Source organism: Camelus ferus, chromosome X (assembly GCF_009834535.1).
Source record: "Camelus ferus isolate YT-003-E chromosome X, BCGSAC_Cfer_1.0, whole genome shotgun sequence".
NCBI lineage: Eukaryota > Metazoa > Chordata > Mammalia > Artiodactyla > Camelidae > Camelus > Camelus ferus.
Genome location: NC_045732.1, coordinates 56,671,095 through 56,694,537, shown reverse-complemented (window position 1 = coordinate 56,694,537; position 23,443 = coordinate 56,671,095). Strand labels below are relative to the sequence as shown.

At 35.3% G+C, this 23,443-nt stretch overlaps 1 pseudogene; it reads right to left on the bottom strand.

Annotated features, from left to right (window-relative positions):
* Window positions 1-2,481: 2,481 nt before the first annotated feature.
* On the bottom strand, window positions 2,482-15,754 carry LOC116661827 (annotated as a pseudogene).
* Between the last annotated feature and the right edge of the window lie 7,689 nt (window positions 15,755-23,443).

The window sequence follows — 23,443 nt, the reverse complement described above, 5'->3', positions numbered from 1 at the left end:
TCTACTATTATTGAGATGGTCATATGGTTTTTATCTTTCATTCTATGTATTAATGTGGTGTATTGCATTGATTGATATTTGTATGTTGAACCATCTTTGCATTCCAGGGATAAATCTCAGTTGATCCCAGTGGCAGGAATTGAGCTGGCAGCATGCAGAGACACATCTGCAGAGGCTAACTATAGCCAAGTGCAACAGTGCAGGCCAGCAACAGGAAAAAGGGCCAGATCTGTGCCCACAAGGAGCAATGGGGGCCTTGGCTATAGGCATGGACTTGTGTGGCTGCAGGGGTTTGCCATGGTGTGTGCACTCCAGTGGTGGCTAATAATGGGATTCTGGGCCAGTGGCATGCAGGTTCCCAGCTTCAGAGCTTTGCAGCTGGCATACACAGTGGTGGAGACCAGTGACAGATGCCATGGCTGGATCCAAGCCCACTAGTAGCTGTGGTGGCCTTGGCTGTCACCGTGCATTAAGGCAGCTACAGGAATTAGCCATAGGCATACACAGGATAGTGGGGGTTTGCTGTGCAGCTCTAGGCTAGCATCTTTCACATGCTCAGCACAGAACCCAAGGCTAGCTGCAGGTGTGTATCCTCGGCTCTGGTAGAGGCGGGGAGGCAGGAATGGGGAGACACTTAGGCAGCTAGTGTCTGCAAGTGCAAAAATCCTTGGAGGGGGTAAAAATTTAAGTGGCAAAATTTGCAGGGTGTCTATGGTGTCTGGGCTGGTTTTTTGTTTCCTTGGTAACAAAAGCTTCTGGGATCCTCCATGGAGCAGTCTCTTGGGATCTGATGAGGTCCTCAGCTTCAGTGAAAGCTGGAGGCATCTGTAGTATCTTCAAGGGTTGTTGGTGGTCCTTTGTGACAAAGGCTGCTGGGATCCTCTGCCTAGCAGACCAGTAGGAACTGTGGTTGCTCACACTGCATGGCTGATATTGGTAGCTTCTGCCCTTCTTCCTTGTTACTAGCCATCTCTAGATGTCTCAGCATTGCTGGTCTCTTGGTAGGGTAAAACCAAAGAAGCATTGTTGGTTTCTGGTGGGGTAAAAGCAAAGAGAGTCCTTTGTTCAGTGTCACAGAAAGCTGGGGAAACTGGTCACTTACTTCACTCTCCTATTCCTAATGAGAGGAACTCTGTTGGGCTGGGGAGTTCCCTCTTAGCATTGAGTAGTGCTGACCTGGAGCATGGGATAATGTAGGCAAAATGAAACTATTCTTCCTACTCTTTTTGTGCAGTTATTCTCAAGTTTTTTGCTTTAGTGTGTTACTAAAACTTCTTAACTGAACACTTGAGCACTCTTAGAGCTATTTTTGTTTGTAGGTGGCCATCTAGTCAATGTTCTTTGTGTGAGAACTGGAGACTGGGGTCTCCTACCCCACCCATCATGGTGAAGTCACTCTTCTACTCTGTCTTCTGGATCCTGTGGCAGGTTGGGTTTCCAGGATGGAGGCAAGGATTCTAGAATCTCTCAGTTTGGTTCCCATTGCTTCAACCACAACAGACATAGAATTTATTATAATATATATGTGTGTGTGTGTGTGTGTGTGTGTGTGTGTATGTATGTATATATTTTCCCTGAAAGATACAAGAACCCTGGGTCAGGAAAATAGATTATTATGGCAAAAAAAAAAAAAATAGACAGAAGCATTTTAGTGCTGGTTCCCAGACCCAATTTCCCTGCAATAGCATGGTGAGAGTGAGATGCTAGTTGTAAATACAGTGAGTTTGCGTAACAATAGAGGATCTGCAACGAGCCTCAACTCTTATACAGGGCAGCTGGAATGTAAATAAATCTTCTCCAGTTAGGTGAGGTGGAGACTTCCAGAATATTACCCTAGAATATAAGCAGATGTCTCCAGGAGCTGTCTCTAAATCTCTCCAGAGTGATACACTATCTCTAATGTTCAAGGAGTATTTGCTTTTCAGTCATCATATCAATGCCCTTTGCTCAGATAGGATTGTGACAAAAACCATGAAAATATTAGTAGAAAAATGTGACTCAATATAGGGCAGACTGAGTCAGGGGACTTCTGATGAAGGGGGGCCAGCGTTCACCTCCCACTTCTGTTAGTTTCCTATGTGGGGTTGCCTGCTAATTTTTCATCTTATCATCATACTTCTCATCAAGTCACCCACTCCATCACATTTCCCAGAAGATAAGACTTTTTACTCCTTTTGAGAATGGAGGGCAGGCAGAGGACCAAAACTAGTTGCCAAGTGTATTATCTCTATATTAGAGTTATCCTGGAACTTGTTATCATAGGGAATTTACTGTGTTTCAATTAAATTGGAGTTTAGGGAATATTGTAATTTGAAAATATCCTCACAAAAGTTGATATTAGAAAATTCTAAACTCATTGAGGTTTCTAAAGGAAGCTTCTGAAATTTATGCCAACTATTATGGGTTTCCCAAATCCAGGGCTTCTAGCCTAGTTAGTGCCTTTGTGTGGAATAGAAATAGTGCCCCCTCTGCAAACACTGCTTGGTGAGTGGAGCTGTCTGGATTTCAGCCCCCATTTGTACCTTCAATTGGGCACCCTGGGAAAACCATGCATGAAGTTCTTGCCCAAATCTACATGATTAGAAATGGCACACAAATCTGGAGCATCCTGAATCTTTAGACTTTTTTTTTCTTCATTCATGTTTTCCCACATCGCCCTGGGAATCACAAGATACCACAATCCAACTTTTCTGTTTTCGTCAAGTGCAATCCTTTATTTTCCGTTTCTTTAAAAGACTTTTGTAACTTTGGAGGCACTGAACACTCTGATGTTGAATTCTAAGGTGCATGCATTTATAGAGAGCTTCTCCACTCTGCTGGAGTTCTCTAGCCCAAGGAATGCTAGCCTTCAGGGAATGGAAGTGAACATAAACCTGCCAGATTTGGTTCATCAAACTCAGAATTGAAATCAATGGATTTTTAAGTCCATAACTGTGAAATATTTGGAAGAACTGTGAGTCCATAAAACAATGGATAGGTTATATTTTCACACACGCATTTCATATTTGATGAAAGTTTTCATTTAATGCATCACTGAAATTTACTCCAATGCAAATCTTTTAGAAGTAATTTTCTCTCATTTTACTTAACTATAGTCTTTGGTCAAAACCAATACACAGAAGGAATTTTTAATTTTAGAGAATTTTGCAGTTGGTAGCTGTCAGATCAGAATGAAACACGTTAGCAGTTGTATACATGTTAAAGTATTTCACCAGGGAGTATCTTAAGTGACAGTCTTCTTTTCAAACTAATGTTCTATTTCAAGCCAAATTTCACTCAAGTGTTTTCGCATGACAACTTCTAGATCAGCAGAGGAATAGTTACAGCTTATGAGTGCTGTTGCAGACACTTCAGAATGCCCCCATAGAATAACATTGATATCTCTCCCTCAACTGTCAATGGCCTAGTGAACTATATAGCAAGGATATAAATAAACCAAACTGGTACCTGAGTGTTATTGGTGTCAATGGATTCCAATAATCAGCATTAATACAAGAGATTTGAATAGCATTTCCCAAATAGCTGGATATTTCTAGGTAAAATGCAGAGAAGTATTTCATCTAACAAGTCACTGCAATCATTTTGACTAATTCAACAGTCCGTTGTCCATTACTTACTTTTTTTGTTCTTGATGATTTTCTCTGTTTTTATGCTGCCTTCCTGATGACTTCAACCTACTCCAGATATTTTCTTCTTAATAATTTCACTGTTATCTGCATCACTCTACTTAACTGTATTCCAATTATTATATGTATGCAAATTTTTTCACCTGAGTAAAATTGTGAACTCATTGAGTTGGGGACCATGAATTAGACGTTTTTTAGTTGTTTGTTTTCTTACTTGTTTGTTTTGTTATGCTTCACCTAGCACAGTAGAATGCATACCATGGCATGGAAAATCAATAAATGCTTATTAAGTAATTGACTGCAGTATAAACTTCACTATCTCAAATCACAATTAATGTTTTTGTAAATTCAGCAGAGTAAGTAAGCAGATATAGATATTACCTGGCAAAAAAAGATCTTAGTTGAACAATGGAAATTACAATGAATGAGAATGAGGAAATCAGTCCTAATATTGTTTATATAGTTCTGAGTTATTTGCAAACAACCATATTATATTCAATACTAGATGGTAACTAGTAATGTAGGAAATTAGTAACTGCACAGTATTTTTATTTCTTCTGTGAAGTGTCATGGAACACCAATGAATGATTTATTTATGTCCACCAGTAAAACACTGTTACTAAGTACTAGTTCTAGGTGTACACCGTAGAAAGAGGAGAAACAGAGAGGGATGTGATGCCACCAATAATATCTTGATTTTATTTTTCAGGACCAGAATATGAATTCATCTTTCATTGCATACATACTTGTGCAGCACCTATTATGAAGCCAGTATAGTTTGGTTGAGTGTAATGGTAATTTTTTTTCCATACAAGTATATTAAAATATTTTTGAGTTTTTTTTCCATGTAAGTATATTAAAATATTTTTGAAATTCTTCTTTTAGAATTTTCATTCAAATCTTTGCATGGTCATCCAAAACATTCTTATTACAGTGGCATTTCAGGCTTGGATCATGTATCTTTTTCAAAAGACATGGCATTATAACTTTTGATTTTTTTCAGTAATCATGTAAACCCTCAAATGACAATGATGACATCACCAATAGTACTCTAAAAAGTGTTCCATGGATTCTTGAGGAATATAAATGAGAGATTATGAAACTGTTTTGAATAATTACAGCATCTTGGAACTAGAGTCTAGCCTCTAAAGGATATAGGCAGACATTTGCATGTATTGGAAAATTATGTATTGTCTAGAGTACACAGCTTTCTGAGTTATCTGATTCTGATAAGAGCTGCATTACAATGCTGGGAATTATAGCTAACAGATAAAATGAAAATAACTCCTAACTATAGAAATCCAGATTCTGTTTCAGAGATTGAATTTGAATCCCTGTCCCACTGCTGAAGAAGTTAGTTGTCTCCATTTGCCCGTTCAGTCCAGTATTGGAGTATGAATGTGTCCCTTTTATTCTCCTTTGAATTAGTTGTGACATCTTAGCAGTTTCCTCATTAATGGGTTACATAATATCCTTAAAATGTGCTCATTTCATATCTATATGAGTCATGATTTTATCTTTTTTGTGAAAATTATCCTTTGACAAGGAGACTTCCGTAAAGGAAACAATACAGTGTGTTGTTTATGGTTGTTAAAATACAATTCACCCTGCACAATGTGGGGGTTAGAGGCAGTGACCCCTCCCCCAGTACAGTCAAAAATCCTCGTATAACTTTTGACTCCCCCCAAACTTAACTACTGTTGACCAGAAGCCTTAACAATAACATAGTCAATTAACACATATTTTGTATATGTATTATATACCGTATTCTTACAATAAAATAAGCTAGACAAAAGAAAATGTTACTAAGAAAATCATAAGGAAGAGAAAATACATTTACAGTACTGTATTGCCTTTATTGATTGGTAAGTTTACATCATCTGTTTCCAAGATGAAGTTGTCTGTCAGTACCTGCATCAATATTGTCTTATATGATACAAAACCCTGTAGATGTTATCTGTATTACTATCACTAGATGTTGAAAATGAAAAGATAATGTGAAAAGAAATTTATATGTATTTACAGGTATACCGATTCATGCATTGATAACAAAGAAGCAGCAGTATGATTGCATTTTGATAGCCTAGTGTATTTAATGGTGCCAAGTACGGCCTTTATTTGTGTGCATACATTTCAATAAGTTTAAACTTTTTATAATAGATTTATGTAATTTTGGTAGTAAATGATAGCAAGTATCTACCTATTTTTAATGACTTACTGTATTTAAAGGTTTTTTTTAAATTAATTATTTACTAATCTTTAATGGAGGTACTAGGGTTTGAACCGAGAACCTCATGCATGCTAAGCATGTGCTCTACCACTGTGCTATACCCTCCCCCATCTACATATATTTTATTCATTCATGATATACTAACTTTTTCTTATTTTTTTAATATTTCTAGGCTATATCATTCATCTGCCAAGTTTTTCATATTGTTGCCAATCTCCAAAATTTTTTCCAATACATTTATTGAAAAAAAATCCATGTATAAGTGGACCCATGCAGTTCATACCTGTGTTTTTCAAGGGCAAGCTTTATCTTGTTAAATGAAGAGTAGAATAAATATATATATATATCTTCTTTGCAGTGCATTTTCTTCTCTTTGTTCACTCATTCAATTATTTCTACCTTGTTCTCTTAACATATGAAACAATCTTCCTTACAGACACTATTTCCAAGAAAACATGGTTTTATTTTTAGCATTGCACCTGAGATACATAATTTAAACTTCTCTAACAGAACCTTTCAGAAAGCAAATCACTGACTTTGTCTTCTAATAAAATGTGGTGATCTAATAAATATACTTGCTTATATTTTTTTCTAAGGACTTGGTGATAGTCGTAATGACCTAAATGATTCTTGCCTCTTCTAGCTTTTATCTAAACTGTAATTCATTTCACTGCCAAACACTTCCCGTCTCTTCCTTTCCCTATACACTCATTCTCTGTTAAGTTCCAGCTGACTGAATTCTACCGCCAATTCATTCAAAAATTACTAGTGGTCTTGCTAAATCTAGTAAATGTTTCTGTATTTCTCAGTATTTCTAGCCACTCCCACTTTTCCGAAGAACATGCATATTCCTTGAGTGTGATGGCATTTTACTTTCCTGATATTCCTATTTCTCTTGCCACTCCATTTTTGTATCCTTTGTTTACATCTTCTTCACACTGTACCACTTAATTGATTATGCCCTAAACTCCATACCTCGCTCACTATTGTTCCTTTTTTTTTTATTGAAGTATAGTCAGTTTACAATGCTCTGTCAATTTCTAGTGTACAGCGTAATGTTTCACTCATACATATACATACACACATTCCTTTTCATATTCTTTTTCATTATAGGTTACTAAGAGATTATTGAATATAGTTGCCTGTGCTATACAGCAGAGACTTGTTTATCACTTTTATATATAGTAGTTAGTACCTGTAAATCTTAAACTCCCAATTTATCCCTTCCTACCCCGTTTCCCCCCTGGTAACCATAAGTTTGCTTTCTATGTCTGTGAGTCTGTTTCTGTTTTAAAATAAGTTCAATTGTGTCATTTTTTTAGGTTCCACATATGAGTGATATCATATGATATATTTTTTCTCTTTCTGGCTTACTTCACTTAGTATCACAATCTCCTGGTCCATCCATGTTGCTGCAAATGGCATTATTTTTTATTTTTTATGGCTGAGTAGTATTCCATTGTATAAATACACCCCAGCTTCTTTATCTGTTGATGGACATTTAGGTTGCTTCCATGTCTCGGCTATTGTGTATAGTGCTGCTATGAACATTGGGGTGCATGTATCTTTTTGCATTTGAGTTCCCTCCAGATATATACCCAGGAGTAGGATTGCTGGATCATATCATAAGTCTATTTTTAGTTTTTAAAGGAATCTCCATACTGTTTTCCATATTGGCTGCACCAAACTACATTCTTTGCTACTGCTCCATGCAAGTGTCTCCCAAATCAACATAGGCATGAGCTCTTACATGCACTGCAGTACTGTACGGGACATAGCCAATAGACATAGCCTGAATATCACACTGACGTCTCATATTCAAAGTGTTGGAAACTGAAATTACTTTCCCTTAACATCAACTTCCAGTTTCTGTCTACACTTTGTTACTCTTTCCATTTTCCAGGCTAGATGGTTTGAAGGTATTTTATTTAATTTTATTATTTTTTTAATAGACTTTATTCTTTTAGAGCAGTTTCAGGTTCACAACAGAATTGAGCAGAAAATACAGAGTTCACACATTAGCCCTCCCCACCCACACATATTTACTCCCCTCCCCTCAACATCCCTCATCAGTGTGGCATATTTGTTATAATTGATGTACCAACATGGGCACATTATTATCAACCGAAGTCCATAGTTTACATTAGGGTTCACTCTTGATGTACATTCTATGGGTTTTGACAAATGCGTAATGACATGTAGCCACCACTATAGTATCATACAGAGTACTTTCATTGGCCTAAAAATCCCTTGTGCTCCATCTGTTCATTCCTCCCTCCCTCCCTCTCCCCAATCCCGTGGAAACCATAAAATACACTCCAATCATTTTTTATTGTTTCTGTAGCTTTGCCTTTTCCAGAACGTCATTTGGTTAGAATTGTACAGTTTGTAGCCTTTTCAGACTGGCTTCTTTCATTTAGTAATATGTCTTTTAAGTTTCTTCCATGTCTTTCATGGCTTGATAGATCTTTTTTTTTTTTTTTTTTCACTGCACGTATATTTTTAAATTTACGTATATGTACTGTTCATTGTTTCTAAGAATGTTTAGAGCTTTAGCTTTTTAAACTTACATAGTTATCAAAGGAATAAAGCCAACCACAAAATAAGAATTAATTCAAAAAGATACATACACCCTGCTATTAACAGCAACATTATTTATAATTGCCAAGATATGGAAGCATCCTAGGTGCACATCAGTAGTTGAATAGATAATGGAGATGCAGCATATATATGTATGTAATGGAATACAACTCACCCATAAAAAAGAAGGGTATTTTGCCATTTGCAGCCCTTCATTCACATTTTTTTTTTCACTTCAAAAACTGGAATTTTATAACCAGCAGAGACATTTTCATTATGTCAAAGACAACAAAATACCTAGAAATAAACCTAACCAAGGAGGTTACTTATACTCTGAAAATTGAAATGACACAAAGAAATGGAAAGATTTCTTGTGCTCTTGGGTTGGAAGAATCAACACTACCAAAATGGCCTATACTACCCAAAGCAATCCACACATCCAACACAACTCCCATGAAAATTCTCGTGACATTCCTCACAGAACTAGAGCAAACAATTTCAAAACTTATAAGGAACCACAAAAAGACCCCAAATAGCCAAAAAAATCTTTTGTAGGTCTCTTTTTTTTTTCTCTTTCTAGTTTGAAGGTATTTTAACTGATTAATCTCCTCTTTTTCTATGTACAATTTCTCACTGAGTTCTCTATATTTTTCTTTTAAATCTCTCTCGGATTTTTTCTCCATTCTTTACGTTACCCACCCTCATACAGCTGTTTATAAACTCATACTTGCATTATTGTAATGTCTTCATTACGGTCTTCCTGCCACATGCCACTTACCATCTATCTTGTACTGCTTCCTGCCAAAAGGCAGTTCCCAGAGCCTTATTTTCAGGCCTTTTATGCCTGTTATTCAAGAAACCTTATGTGAGATTTTTATTTTCTTTCGTCTTTTTAAAAATTTCCCACATTCTTCTCAAATTAGAGCATGAGAAAAAATGATCTAAACATTGAGGATCTTAATTACTTGGATCCCAAGTGATGATTTTGCTGTTCTAGATTTCCATGTGCTCTACTACTGTAATCCTTTTTATTTCTGCCATGTATATCAAAGTATCACCAGCTATCAAAAACTATGTCCAAAAGGATCTCACTATATTCCAGCTATGTTCTGAGATATGCTTCAGGGACTTAGAAGGTGGTAACTAGCAGAACATTATCAGTTCAGAAACAGAGGAACAACTCCATGCTCACTCTGTCCTTATAAAAGTGAGCACTTTAGTGCTCACCAACTGGTAAATGAATTTTGACAGTTGTCTCCTAGCATCCATTTATAGCAACAGCCTGTGCCTCCCCTGACCCTGTCCTGTGTCTGTCTAGTACTAGGGTACACCACTTCCCTTGTGACAGCATAACCCTGAATAGAAGTATTTCAGTGACACGAGGGGTCCATTAGTGTTACATTGTATAGAATTTAATTTGAATAAATCCAATTATATGTTGGTAATGAGACTACTAAATTTTAATGTCCTCTTTAATGAGCAGTAAAATACACTCCAAAACAAACTGAACAAGTCTTTCTGCCCCAAAGGTCTTTGGGGATTAATGCAGTTAATTGACTGATGTAGAAATTAAGGCCAGATGTGTTATTATTCGGTGGATTTCCAAGAACCTCTGAAGCAAGCCTAATTTTGAGGATAGAGTGGAAAGTATTCCTTATCACCTGGGAGAGCTAGAGGAAATAAGGAAGTTCCATACACAACTGAGACACAATTTAGGATATGGGAGGCTTGTTTGTAAGAGCACAAGATCAGATGGCCAACATTTGAGTGATTTTGAGTATGTCCCGTTAGAGTGAGGCACTGAAATAGAGTGGATTGTATGATTTTTTAAACCTTTTTATTTGTTGTCAAGACCCAACTACGTATTTCTGTTTGATCTAATCTTTCTTGTTCAAAGTAAATGATAATAGATTAGTTATAAGTCAAGACATCTCTTTTTAGGGAAAAAATGGAATTTATTTATTTATTTCCATTGATTCATACTTTAGCAACCCATATGGAAATATGACCAAACAAAAAATATCTTGAAGATATATTTAAATATGTATAGTATGGGGGTATTATCTAGGGGTTGGATTACTTTATGAAGTAATTTAAATATGTGTTTGAGTATACAATGGTATCACTGGAAATTATCCACATACTTGAATTGTTGCTCATTTTATACTTAACAGGCACCCAGGGTTTTAACAACTTTGCTAGAGTTAATAAAAACATTCTTTGTATTAATATCCAATTTAGCAATGTTTTAAAGGAAATAACCCAAGTGAGTTCACCTAACAATCATGGTTGCATTTTCTTTACTATATATGTGGCATCTAATAATTCTGTGTGTATGTATTCTAAAAGACAAAAGGGTGTTGAAAAAGCAGTATTAAAATAATTGAACTAGCTCTCTGAATATGAGTATTATTATATACTGACTGTACTCCTTTGGGATACTTTCTGATAGAATAAAACTCCATTAGCTGCTAAAGTACATTAAGTTTATTTGAAATGCTGTTACTGCAAAAAAATCATAAATATGTTATAAATTAAATTAACATTTCTATTTATCATGATTTTCCACTTAAACTGTCCAGTTATATTGAGTATTTTACAATCCCATGAAGTCATGGTTTCATACAGTATGATATGTGAGAACTTTGACAGAGTAATTGGAGTAAGATACTGAGATGATTACCGCTCTTCTGTATTTAATGACATCAGGTTCAGTTGCTGTTTTAGTTGACCCTATTAATGCTAATTATGAACTAGTGTATTGTAATGTAACTCAGAGTAACTCCGTACAAAAGTATATATAATTGGTATTCACTGAATACCAAAAAAGGAATAGACAACAGTGTGGTCCTGAAGAACACCATTTACTTACTGGTTTGTTGAAGGCAGTATTTGCTGAGATACACTAGAAATAATTTGTAAAGATAGTTTGCCATGGCTGTGTTTACTAATGCAAACCTGAAAGAGGGGGAAAGGGACAGCGTGCTATAATCTTGTTTGAGATTTCCCCATTTACTTTATCCTTTTAAACTTCACTTTTGAGAGTAATTTATTGTAGGTTCCTTTTTCTTAACTGAAGTATAGTTGATTTATAATATTATGTTAGTCTCAGGTATACAGGATAGTAATTCAGTATTTTTGCAGATTATACTCCATTAAAAGTTATTACAAGATAATGGTTATAATTTCCTATGCTCTAAATTTATCCTTGCTGCATATCTGTTTTTACATAGTAGTTTATATCTCTTAATCTTATACTAGTAACTACTTGTTTGTTTCCTGTGTCTGTATATCTGTTTCTGTTTTGCTGTATACATTCGTTTGTTTTATTTTTTAGATTCAACACAAGTGATATCATGCAGTGTTAGTCTTTCTCTATTTGACTTATTTCACTAAGCACAATAATCTCTAGGTCCATCTATGTTGCTACAGTGGCAGAATTTCATTCTTTTGTATGACTTAGTAATATTCCAGTGTGTGCATCTCTGTGTGTGTATATAAGTGTGTACACACATACATATATATACAACACATTTCCTTCATTCATCTGTCGATAGACACTTAGCCTGCTTCCATGTCTTGGCTATTGTAAATAGTGCTGCTATGAACATTGGGGTGCAGGTATGTTTTTGAATTAGAGCTTTCATTTTCTTTGGTATTAGACCCAGGAGTGGAATTGTTGGGTACTGTGGTAGTTCTATTTTCAGTTTTTTGAGAAACCTCCATACTGTTTTCCATTGTGGCTGCACTAGTTTACATTCCTGCCAACAGTGTACAAGATTCCCTTTTCTCCACATCCTTGTCAACATTTGTTATTTGCAGACTTTTTGATGATAACCACTCTTACAGGTGTGAGGTTGTATCTCGTTGTGGTTTCGGTTTGCATTTCCTTGATTATTAGTGATGGTGAGCATCTTTTCATGTGCCTGTTAGCCATCTGTATGTCTTCTTTGGAAAAATGTCTATTCAGCTCTTCCACCTATTTTTTGATTGGGTAGTTTTTTTTTTTTTTTTTGATACTGAGTTGTATGAGTTGTTTATATATTTTGGATATTAACCCCTTGAAAGTCACATCATTTGCAAATATTTTTCTCTGATTCCATAGATTGTCTTTTCATTGTATGGATGGTTTCCTTTGCTGTGCAAAAGCTTTTAAGTTTAATTAGGTCCCATTTGTTTATTTTTGCTTTCATTTCTTTTGCCTTAGGAGACAGATCCAGAAAATACTATGATGTATATCAAAGAGTATTCTACATCTGTCTTTTCTAGTTTTGTGGTTTCAAGTCTTACTTTAGGTCTTTATACCATTTTGAGTTTATTTTTGTATATGATGTGAGGAAATATTCTAATCTCATTGTTTTACATGTAGATGTCCAGTTTTCCCAGAGCCATTTATTGAAGACACTATCTTTTCTCCATTCTATATTCTTGCTCCTTTGTCATATATTAGTTAACTATGGATGCATGGGTTTATTTCTGGGCTCTCTCTTCTGTGCCATTGGTCTTTGAGTCAGTTTTTTTGTGCCTGTATCATATGTCTTGATTACTGTAGCTTTATGGTGTAGTCTGATGTGTGGGAGAGTGATACCTCCAACTTTCTTTGGTCTCTCAAGATTGCTTTGTCATTTTGGGGTCTTTTGTGGTTCCATATGAATTTTAGGATTATTTGTTCTAGTTCTATGAAAAATGTCCTGGGTATTTTGATAGAGATTGCATTAAATCTGTAGGTTGCCTTGTGTACTGTGGCCATTTTAACATTAACACTTCCAATACAAGGGCATGGGATATCTTTCCATTTCTTTGTATCATGTTCAGTTTCCTTTATCAGTTTTTTATAGTTTTTAGAATATAGATCTTTTACCTCCTTGATTAAATTTATTCTTAAATATTTTATTCTTTTTGATGTGATTTTAAACAGGATTATTTTTTACTTTCTTTTTCTGATAATTCATTAATAGTATATAGAAAAGCAACAAATTTCTGTATATCATCTTGTATCCTACAAGTTTGCTTAATTCATTTTTTAGTTCTCATAGTTTTGGTGTGGAGACTAGGTTTTTCTATATAAAGTATCATGTCATCTGCAAATAGTGACAGCTTTACTTCTTCCCTTCCAATTTGGATGCCATTTATTTATTTATTTATTTATTTATTTATTTATTTATTTATTTTTGGCTGATTGCTATGGCTAGGATATTCAATAGCATGTTAAACTGATGTAGTGAGAGTGGGCATCCTTCTCTTATTCCTGAATTTAGAGGAAGGGCTTTATTTTCACTGTTGAGTATGATGTTAACTGTGGGTTTATCATTTATCATTTATTGTGTTGAGATATGTTCTCTGTATAGCCACTTTAATGAGAGTTTTTAATCATGAATGGATATTGAATTCTGTCAAATGCTTTTTCTGTGTCTTTTGGGATGATCTTGTGATTTTTTAGCCTTCCTTTTGTTAATGTGGTATATTATCACATCAATTGCTGCATGAATGTTGAACCATCCTTGTGTCCTTGTAATAAATCCAACTTGGTCATGGTGTATGACTCTTTTTATATATTGTTGGATTTGGTTTCTAAATATTTTGTTGAGGATTTTTTAAATTTATAGTCCTCGGTAATATTGGCCTGTACTTTTATTTTTTTGCAGTGTCTTTGTCTTGTTTTGATATCAGAATAATGACATTCTCTTAGAATGAATTTGGGAGTATGCCATCCCCTTCAGTTTTTTGGAATAGTTTGAGGAGGGTAGGTATTAGCTCTTCTTTATGTGTTTGGTAGAGTTCCTCTGTGAAGCTGTCCAGTTCTGAACTTTTGTTTGATGGGAATTTTTAAAATTACCAATTAAGTTTCACTACTAGTGATCAGCTTATTCAAATTGCCTGTTTCTTCTTGATTCAGTGGTAGGTTGTATGTTTCTAGAAATTGGTACATTTCTTCAGTGTTGTCCAACTTGTTGGCATATACCTCTTTGTATTATTCTCTTATTTTTTTGTATCTCTGTTGTATCAATTATTTCTCCTCTTTTGTTTCTTGTTTTGTTTATTTGAATCCTCTCTTTTCTTCTTGATGAGCCTGCCTAAAGGTTTGTCAATTTTGTTTATCTTTTCAAAAAACTGACTCTTAGTAGTATTGATCTTTTCTATTTTTTATCTCTATTTTATTTATTTTCTCTCTGATCTCTATTATTTCCTTCCTTCTGCTGACCTTGGGCTTTGTTCTTTTTCTGATTCATTTAGGTTGTAGGTTAGGTTGTTTATTTCAAATTTTTCTTGTTTCTTGAGGAAGGACTGTATCACTATAAACTTCCCTTTTTGAACTGCTTTCATTACATCCCATATATTTTGGGGTATTGTGTTTCTATTTTCATCATGCCCTCAAGACTAGGTCATCCAATCTTTGACTCTCACAACTCATCCAATCTTTGTCTCTCAAATCTCACTACTCAGGATGGGTATCTTGTGTAATCTTTCTTTTCCTTAGGTCCTCTCCCAGGGGCACAGATCCTAATCTGATCTCTTTTCTTCACTTCCTACCTGATTACATGTGTATCTTTCTTACAACCTTGATTATACTGGAGTCTTTCTGCCAGTTTCCAGCTAATTTTCAGTGAGAATTGTTTCACATCTAGATTTGTTTGCTGGGGGAGATGAGCTCCACATCCTCTTACTTTACCATCTTGATTGATCTCTATTGTTAGTTACTTTGGCTTCACAAAAGCAGAAGCATTGGTTTCTCAAAATGAGGAAATGGAAATAAAGCAAGTAATAGCAAGTGTAATTGCTCTTTTGATTTGGGATTTTCTTTCAATACTGAACTGTAGCGAAGTCTTTGGTTGGACTTTTTTTTTCTTTTTTTTTTTGAGTTTCTGAAGCAGGGTTTAAATAGATAGACTTTATTGTTACAAGGTGGGCCCTACAGAGCAGGGCCTTATAAACTGATAATATGTGGTCCCAGGATGTCACCATGGAGAAATGGAGAGGTCATGACTGCAGAAGAGGTCAGTATAACTGAAGGACATGATCCAGGGGAGGCCAGCCAGGAATGCAGCAGACATGATCAGGACAGGCTGGGGGTGGTCAGGTCACAGGGTGAGGCGGAGGACATCTCCCTTCACTCCTGCTTCTTGTAGCTGTCCAGGTGTGACAGGACCCAGCCTGACAACAGGAGGAAACACAAGAAGCAGGAGGTGAGCCCAATGGCAATATCCATGGTCCCGAGCTACTCCTGCAGAAGCTTGGAATGGACCTGGGCACATGGCACCGGGAGCCTCCAGGCCAAGCCTGTCAGGCCCCTCAGAAGTAGCAGAGTCAGTACAGACATGACCGCACCGAATAGACTGCAGATAGCCGGCCCTTTTTTTCTTTTTTTATTGTAGTATAGTCAGTTTACAATGTTGTGTCAATTTCTGGTTTGCAACATAATGTTTCAATCATACGTATACATACATATATTCATTTTCATATTCTTTTTCATTATAGGTTACTACAAGATGTTGAATATAGTCCCCTGTGCTGTATAGTAGAAACTTGCTTATCTATTTTATATAGTACTTAGTATCTGCAAATCTCGAACTCCCAATGTATCCCATTCCACTCCCTTTCCCTGCTGATAATCATAAGTATGTTTTCTATGTCTGTGAATCTGTTTCTGTTTTGTGAATGAGTTCATTTGTGTCTCTTTTTTTTTTCTTTTTAGATTCCACGTATGAATGATATCATATGGTATTTTTCTTTCTCTTTCTGGCTTACTTCACTTAGAATGATGATCTCCAGGTCCATCCATGTTGCTGCAGATGGCATGGTTTTATTCTTTTTTATGGCTGAGTAGTATTCCATTGTATAAATATACCACAACTTCTAGACTTTTCTTAGTTCAAGTCAGTCACTGTTTGCCACAATTCATTGTTCCATATTCAAAGTGATTAACAATCAATACAGCCTGAGTATCAACTACTTGGAACAAATGCTGTAAACAACATATGCTTGATACCAGGGTGCTGGGGTGCTATTAAAGAATATTATCCCTGCCACACTCTATTAAGTAGCATTGTAGAGACAACCCAGCACACACACATTAAGCCTTCACCATTCTATTCTCTACACTTGACACACTGTCTACTCACATTCTTAACTGCTTATTTTCCTTCAACATTATAATCCTCTTCTTAATCTTATCACAAGTGTTTTGCCTCAGTCCAGCTGAAGCAGAACCATGTTTAGATATTTTTGCCTCCTTATCTTGGTCACCTGAAATACTCTATTGGTAACAGTAGAGGAAAAAAATAATATGAAAGACTAGAAGAGGGTTTAATTTAGTAATATATTGGGTATAAGAAATTGAATGCCCATTCTTAGTGCCTTAAATAAGAGGAATCTTTCCAATAAACAAGTCAGAGAGTAAGATTCTGGCACCAGTTTATTATGTTAATGAGGTCAGGGCTTTGGATAGTTCTCTCTGTATTTTTATTGGCTTTTGTCTCATGGTCATGGTATGGATACAATGACTGCATCTATTACATTTTCTGAACTGTGCTTAAAGGCAGGAAAGGGGCAGAGGCATGGAACAAAATGTCTTCTTCCATGCCCATCTTATATCAGGGAGGAAATGATTTTTTAAAAGTACTCCTTCCCCAGCAAATGTCTCTTTATATTTTTATTGGGCAGAACTGGATCATGTGCCTACCACTACTCTAAGAGTGGGACCACTATCCCTGAGATCAAGGGATTTACAGCTGATACTTTTGAGGAAGAAAAATGGGTAAATGACTCTTGGGTAGATGGCTAACAGTGTCTGCCACAGAAGGTATAGGAGGATGTGGATACACACTGGCACACACAAATTTTTATCCACTTTCTTTAATATTTCCTTTAGTATTTCCTGTGGGTTAATATGTATAGTCAAAAATAGGCAGTTAAGAGAAGTTTTGTTAAATGAGTCTAAGGGAAGGTGGTGAATTTGTCAGTTTACTTCACGTTTCTTTTCAGAGGTTGTCTGTCGTCTTCTACGTTCTTAGCATTCTCTCACAACTTGATTTGTTAACCATCAAGATTTAGATATTGTTATGGTAGTAAGGAGGGTAACAACACATATTTATGGAAGGTAACTACACATTGTTAGTATCTGCATGAGTGCACTCTTTTTTTAAAAATTTAGATTCAAGTGTTGGTATAAAGACTTTCTTCCAAAGGAACATGTTTCCCTTTAGCTAGAATGTGATAGCTTTAAAAAAGGGTTGGAAATGAGAGTATTTATATAAAAATAATTATTACCTTGTGAATGAATAATCCTAATGTTATACACAAAATCCTTTGTATAGGTATTTTCATTTTGTTTTGATATACAGTTGACCCTTGAACAACAGGGCTTTGAACTGTTCGGTCCACTTATATACATGGGTTTTTTTTTCAATAAATATGTACTACAGTACTACATGATCTGCAATTGGTTGAATCCATGGATGCAGAACCTTGTATACAGAGGGCTGACTGTAAAGTTATAGGCACATTTTCCAGTTCAGGGGAGGAAGATTTGGTGCTCCTAACCCCTGAGTGGTTCAAGGGCCAACTGTAAACATATTTGAAGCTACACATCACACTGGTCCCCAGATGGAAAAACTGGGGACGACACAGGAATTTAGAAGAATTAACTGACTTATATAACCCTTGCAACAGTACTGTTTGTTTATTTAACACCAGTCTACTAGGACATATAACATTAAATAATAAGAATATATGAGAAGATACAAAGATGATTTACATCATGCATGGACCTTTGCAGTTGAATTTTTCATACAGAGGAAAACATATTAAAAACATTGTGAGGAAAGGCTGTTAAAAGTTTGTTTGTTTGTTTTTGAGAGTGCTGATTTTCCCTATGATAATTATTTTCCTTCAGTACGTCACATTGTATTTCATCAATCATATTTGATTGCAGTACTTGATTCAACTAAACCTGTCACCAAGTCTGCCTCTTGGGAAATTTATGAGTATGTTTTGTTTTGTTGATTTATTTTTATTTTTTATTCATAGTTTATACTATTTTTCACTCTTCATTTCCTGGGAGGTTTCCCCAGCAGTGTTTTCCTAGGAAATCTGAAAGGACTGCCACTGACCTTAATCGCAGCAGGTGTTCAATGCTTAAATAACTACCATTAAATCATTCATTAAGTTGTTGCATAAGTACAGTATTAAATAATTTTAGAATAGTTTAATGTATGAGTATTTCATCACTTTCTATGACCCAGTTACCCATCTTCATTATCATGGAGTCAGACACACAAAATTTATGCTGACAAATCATGGATATTTTTCTCCCTCTTTTTTACCTGAATGTACTCTATACTCCCAAGTAGAATAAAATGTCAGAAGACCTGGTCTTTGTGCTCTGATACTGACACAAGCTATGGAATATTGGGGAGAAACTTTTGGTCGTTATTTTCTTATCTGTAAATAAAGATACTGGTGTTGATTTTTAGTTTGATATTTAAAAGTTATATGAATCAAAGGAAATAATGTTCATAAACAATATTTTTTACAGTATGTTAAATTCACTCTAAATTGATAATTGTTATTTAAATGTATGATTGTTATGATACCAACTCAATTATGGATGTCATATGATTCATCTACTTTATAAAAAATTTTACAAATTAAGAATTTAGAAGTATATTAGTATTCTTCTACTCTGACTCTTTATATTTCCTGAGATGATGTTTAAGGCCTCAAAGAATTATGGCTTTTTAACTGTTCTTGTGGAGAAAACACTGGGATAGCATTCTTAAATGTTTGCCAATAACCCTAACGTCTGTGTTTGGAATGTGACCTCTCTTCCATTAAAACATGATCCACAAGTCCCCCATGATGATTTGCTGGAAATATCAGATACTGCATTACAGAGGAATTGTGTATTTTGAAGCTTGTATACCAGAGAAGTATTACATTTTCAGTGCTACACTTGAGATTTTAAACATTTTAAGCAGTTACAGTTATTGAGTAAGTTTCTAAGTCCTAATGGCTATAAGAAATATACCCTGTGTCCCTAGCTACTGTAGTCTTGTGACAAGTTGTCAGGGGAAGCATAAATACTAGCATATAGATGCCCAGAGAGATGAACAATATGACAGTTTTTAGAGGTTTTAAAACATTTTATAAAGACAAGCTACTTGAAAAACACACACCCATACACAAAGAATTGACTGAAAATGAGATCTAACAGACACAGGACAGCTAATTCTCAAATTTTTTATTTCTTTCTGCTGCTTGAATACTGAATTTGATGGAAAATTAAAATGAAACGAGATACTCAATTCAATTTGCAGAGATTACAGACTCTGAAGTCTTTTGAATAACAAAATATGTAATGCATTATCATGCTGTCAAATGTACTTGGTAAAACAACAGGCATGCTTGACGTTATACATTTCTGGCAAACTAATAAAAAAGAAATGGGAGAACAATTAATAAATTAAGTTCATTTTCTGTACTTTTCTTATTATGAATAACCCTACATTAAATCAATATTAATTAACAATGTGGACAGGGGACAATTGTTTTTCATCAATAAAAGATAATTCTTCTTAATGTCATTCTGCTGCTAGTGATAGCTCTCTGCTGTGCTAGAAGGATTTTCTCTGCTCACATACCAAATGGTCTGGCTCTAGACATTTCCAAGATCATATAAAAAAGTTACAACATATGCCAGCTAGGAAAAAAAAATGAACTGTCGTAGGATTTTAGAGTAGGAATGAGGCTATTTTTAAAGTACGTTGAATCTGTAATTGTTTCAAAAAAACATTATTAGCATTAGTTTCTTAGTTAAAGATAGGTTCTACATTCAACAAGTTTCCATGATTCTGTAGTAGTAGTAATAGCAGCAGTAGTAGTAGTAGTAAGTGTTGTTGTTGTTGTCATTGTTATTGTATTAAGTGGCAGAGCTAGGATTTGAATTCATGTTAGTCTGAGTGCATATATTTCTTAGTCATTATGCTAACTGAAAGACTCATACTTCTCCTTGATAATTTTAGGGTTTTTTTTTCCAGGCTTCCACTCCCAGATTCATTATTTATTCTCATGAATTCATTCATTTGTTCAATAAATTGTTATTGAGTGATAACTGTGTACCAGTCACTGAATCTGATTTTCTATGAACCTAGAAGAAGCATACCGATTTGGTACAGTGATACCAGGATTACCCACCTGTTCTGAGATATGGAAAATTTTCTCCTGATTTTGGCAATTGTAGCTGACTTGCGGTTGTACATCAAAATCTGTTCTGTTCTTCTTTGTCATTCAGCTGGACTGCATTTCTCTGCCTGCCTTGATTTTGGATGTGGCTGTGTAACGGAGCCTTCTCCAGTGGATGCATTTGTACCACAGCCAGGTGTGGCCCATGAAATCCTTTTATGTCAGATCTTCTTTGTGGTTTTCCCCTTTCAGTTGACTACAGTGGCATCTTCTGGGCAGTCTGTTGAAGCCCTGTGTTGGACATAGCAGAATCTCCTTCATCTAAGTCCTTAAATTACTACCTGGAGAGAAGCTGCCTAGGACTGTTAAGTGAAAGAAAAAATATACTTGCTGAAGCCCAATTGTGTGATAAGATGTTTTGTCTATTTGTTATCACAGAATTAGCCTATATTAAATAATACAGATGTTAAAAAGGCCTGAAATCCTAGATTCTTGGGGTCTTTTTAACTGAGCAGGGTAGTGTTAGCCATGGTCAGTGTGCTTTGTTAAGTTGTTGGTGGCAAGTTGGCCCTTTATCATTGCTGAGTTGTCCAGTGAGATAGGAAAGGCACCTCAAATTATGGAGAGGACTACTAGTATCACTACCTACTGACCTCCATGTATCAGAAAAACAGATGAGCTGTATATGTGTCATGTATTCCATCTGATTGTAGTTCCTCTTTCTAGTCTTCAAGGTTCTCCCAAAAGGCATGGGACTACATGGAATTACAATAGCAGTTAATATTTATTGAACACTTAATAATATGTTCAGAGATTGTACTGCGCCCATTATATATATTATTCCATTTAACCTTCAAACAACCCTATGATATAGGAACTGGTATTTACAGGTGATTAAATGGAAGCTTAATACATTAAATATCTTGTCCAAAGTCTCACACACAGGACATTGTATAATTTGTATAAAAACTCAGCTTTTGTTTATGTTTACTTTAGAGACCCAATATCCCCACAGACTGAAAAATGGGGACCTCAATATAATTTTCAATTTATCCTTATCTATGATGGTGGAGAGAATCTGTTGGTATCTTCCAAAAATTATTATTGAGATGTAATCCACTTGCCATTAAATTCACCGTTAAAAACACACAATTTGTTGATTTTTCGTATATTCACAAGGTTATGAAAGCATCACCACTATTTAATTTCAAAACATTTTCATCACCTCCAAAAGAAACCCCATACCTTTCAGCAGGTACTCCCAATTCTTCCTTTCCTTGTACTGTGACAAACTAATCTGTTTACTAAATGGATTTTCCTGTTCTGGGCATTTAACATAGATGGACTCATGAAATACCTGGCTTTTTGTGACTGGCTTCTTTTACTTAGGATAATATTTTCAAGATTATTATAGCACATATCTGTACTTAATTTCTTTTTTAAATTAATAGGCTATTTTTTGAGTTAGCTAGAGGTTTACAGAAAAATTGGATAGAAAGTACGCTGAGTTTCCATATACCCCCCTAAGCTCATTCTCCGTTATTTTCCTCTATGGTTAACATCTTACATTATTGTGGTATATTTGTTACAATTGATGTGCCAATCTTGATACATTATTATTAACCATGAAGTGTATAGTTTGCATTATAGTTCCCTGTTTGTGTTCCACATTCTGTAGGTTTTGGCAAATGTAATATAATGGTTTCTCTATACTAAAAGAATCCCTTGTGCTTCACCTGTTCATCCCACACTTCTTTCTGCTGAATGCCCAGAAACTACTGATCTTTTTACTGTCTCCTTAATTTTGCCTTTTCCAAAATGTATATAGTTAGAATCACACAATATGTAGCCTTTTTAGTTTGGCTTATTTCACTTAACAATATGCATTTAGGGTTCCTCCATATATTTTTGTGGCTTTACAGCTCATTTCTTTTTATTGCAGAATAATATTCCATTGTATGGATGCACTGTAGTTTGTTTATACATTCACATGTTGAAGGACATCTTGATTGCTTCCAGGTATTGGCAATTATAAAGAAAGTGGCTATGAACATTCCTGTGCAAATTTTTTTGTGGACATAAATTTTCAAATCATTTGGGTGAATATCAAGGAGCATGGTTGCTGGGTCATACGGTATGAATATGTTTAGTTTTGTAAGAAACCTCCAAACTGTATTCCAAAGTGGATGTACAATTTTGCAATCCCGCCAGCAAAGAATGAGTTTTACTGTAGCTCCGCATCCTCATCAGCATTAGGTGTTGTCAGTGCTTTGGATTTTAGCCATTATAATAAGTGTGTGGTGGTTATCTCATTGCTGTTTTAATGTGCAATTCCTTAATGGCATATGGTGTTAAATAACTTCATGTGCTTATTTGCCTGCTTATTTATCTGGATATCTTCTTATGTGAAGTGTCTGTTCAGATTTTTTTTCCATTTTTAATCGCTTTGTTTGTTTCATTGTTACTTTAAGAGTTCTTTGTATATTTTGGATAACAGTTCTTTATCACATATATCTTTTCCAAATATTTTCTACCAGTCTGTGGCTTGTCTTACTACTTTGTTGACAGTGTCTTTTACAGAGCACAAGTTTTTAATTTTATAGAGTTCTACTCATCAATGTCTTTGACCAACTGTGCCTTTGCTGTTGTATCTAAGAAGGCATAACCGTACCTAAGGTTATCTTTTTCACCTGTGCTATCTTCTAGGACTTTTATAGTTTTCACTTTATATTTAAGTCTATAATCTATTTTAAATTGCTTTTTGTGAAGGATGTAGGATCTGTATCTAGATTCATTTTTTTCCTTGCATCGAAATGTGCAATTGTTC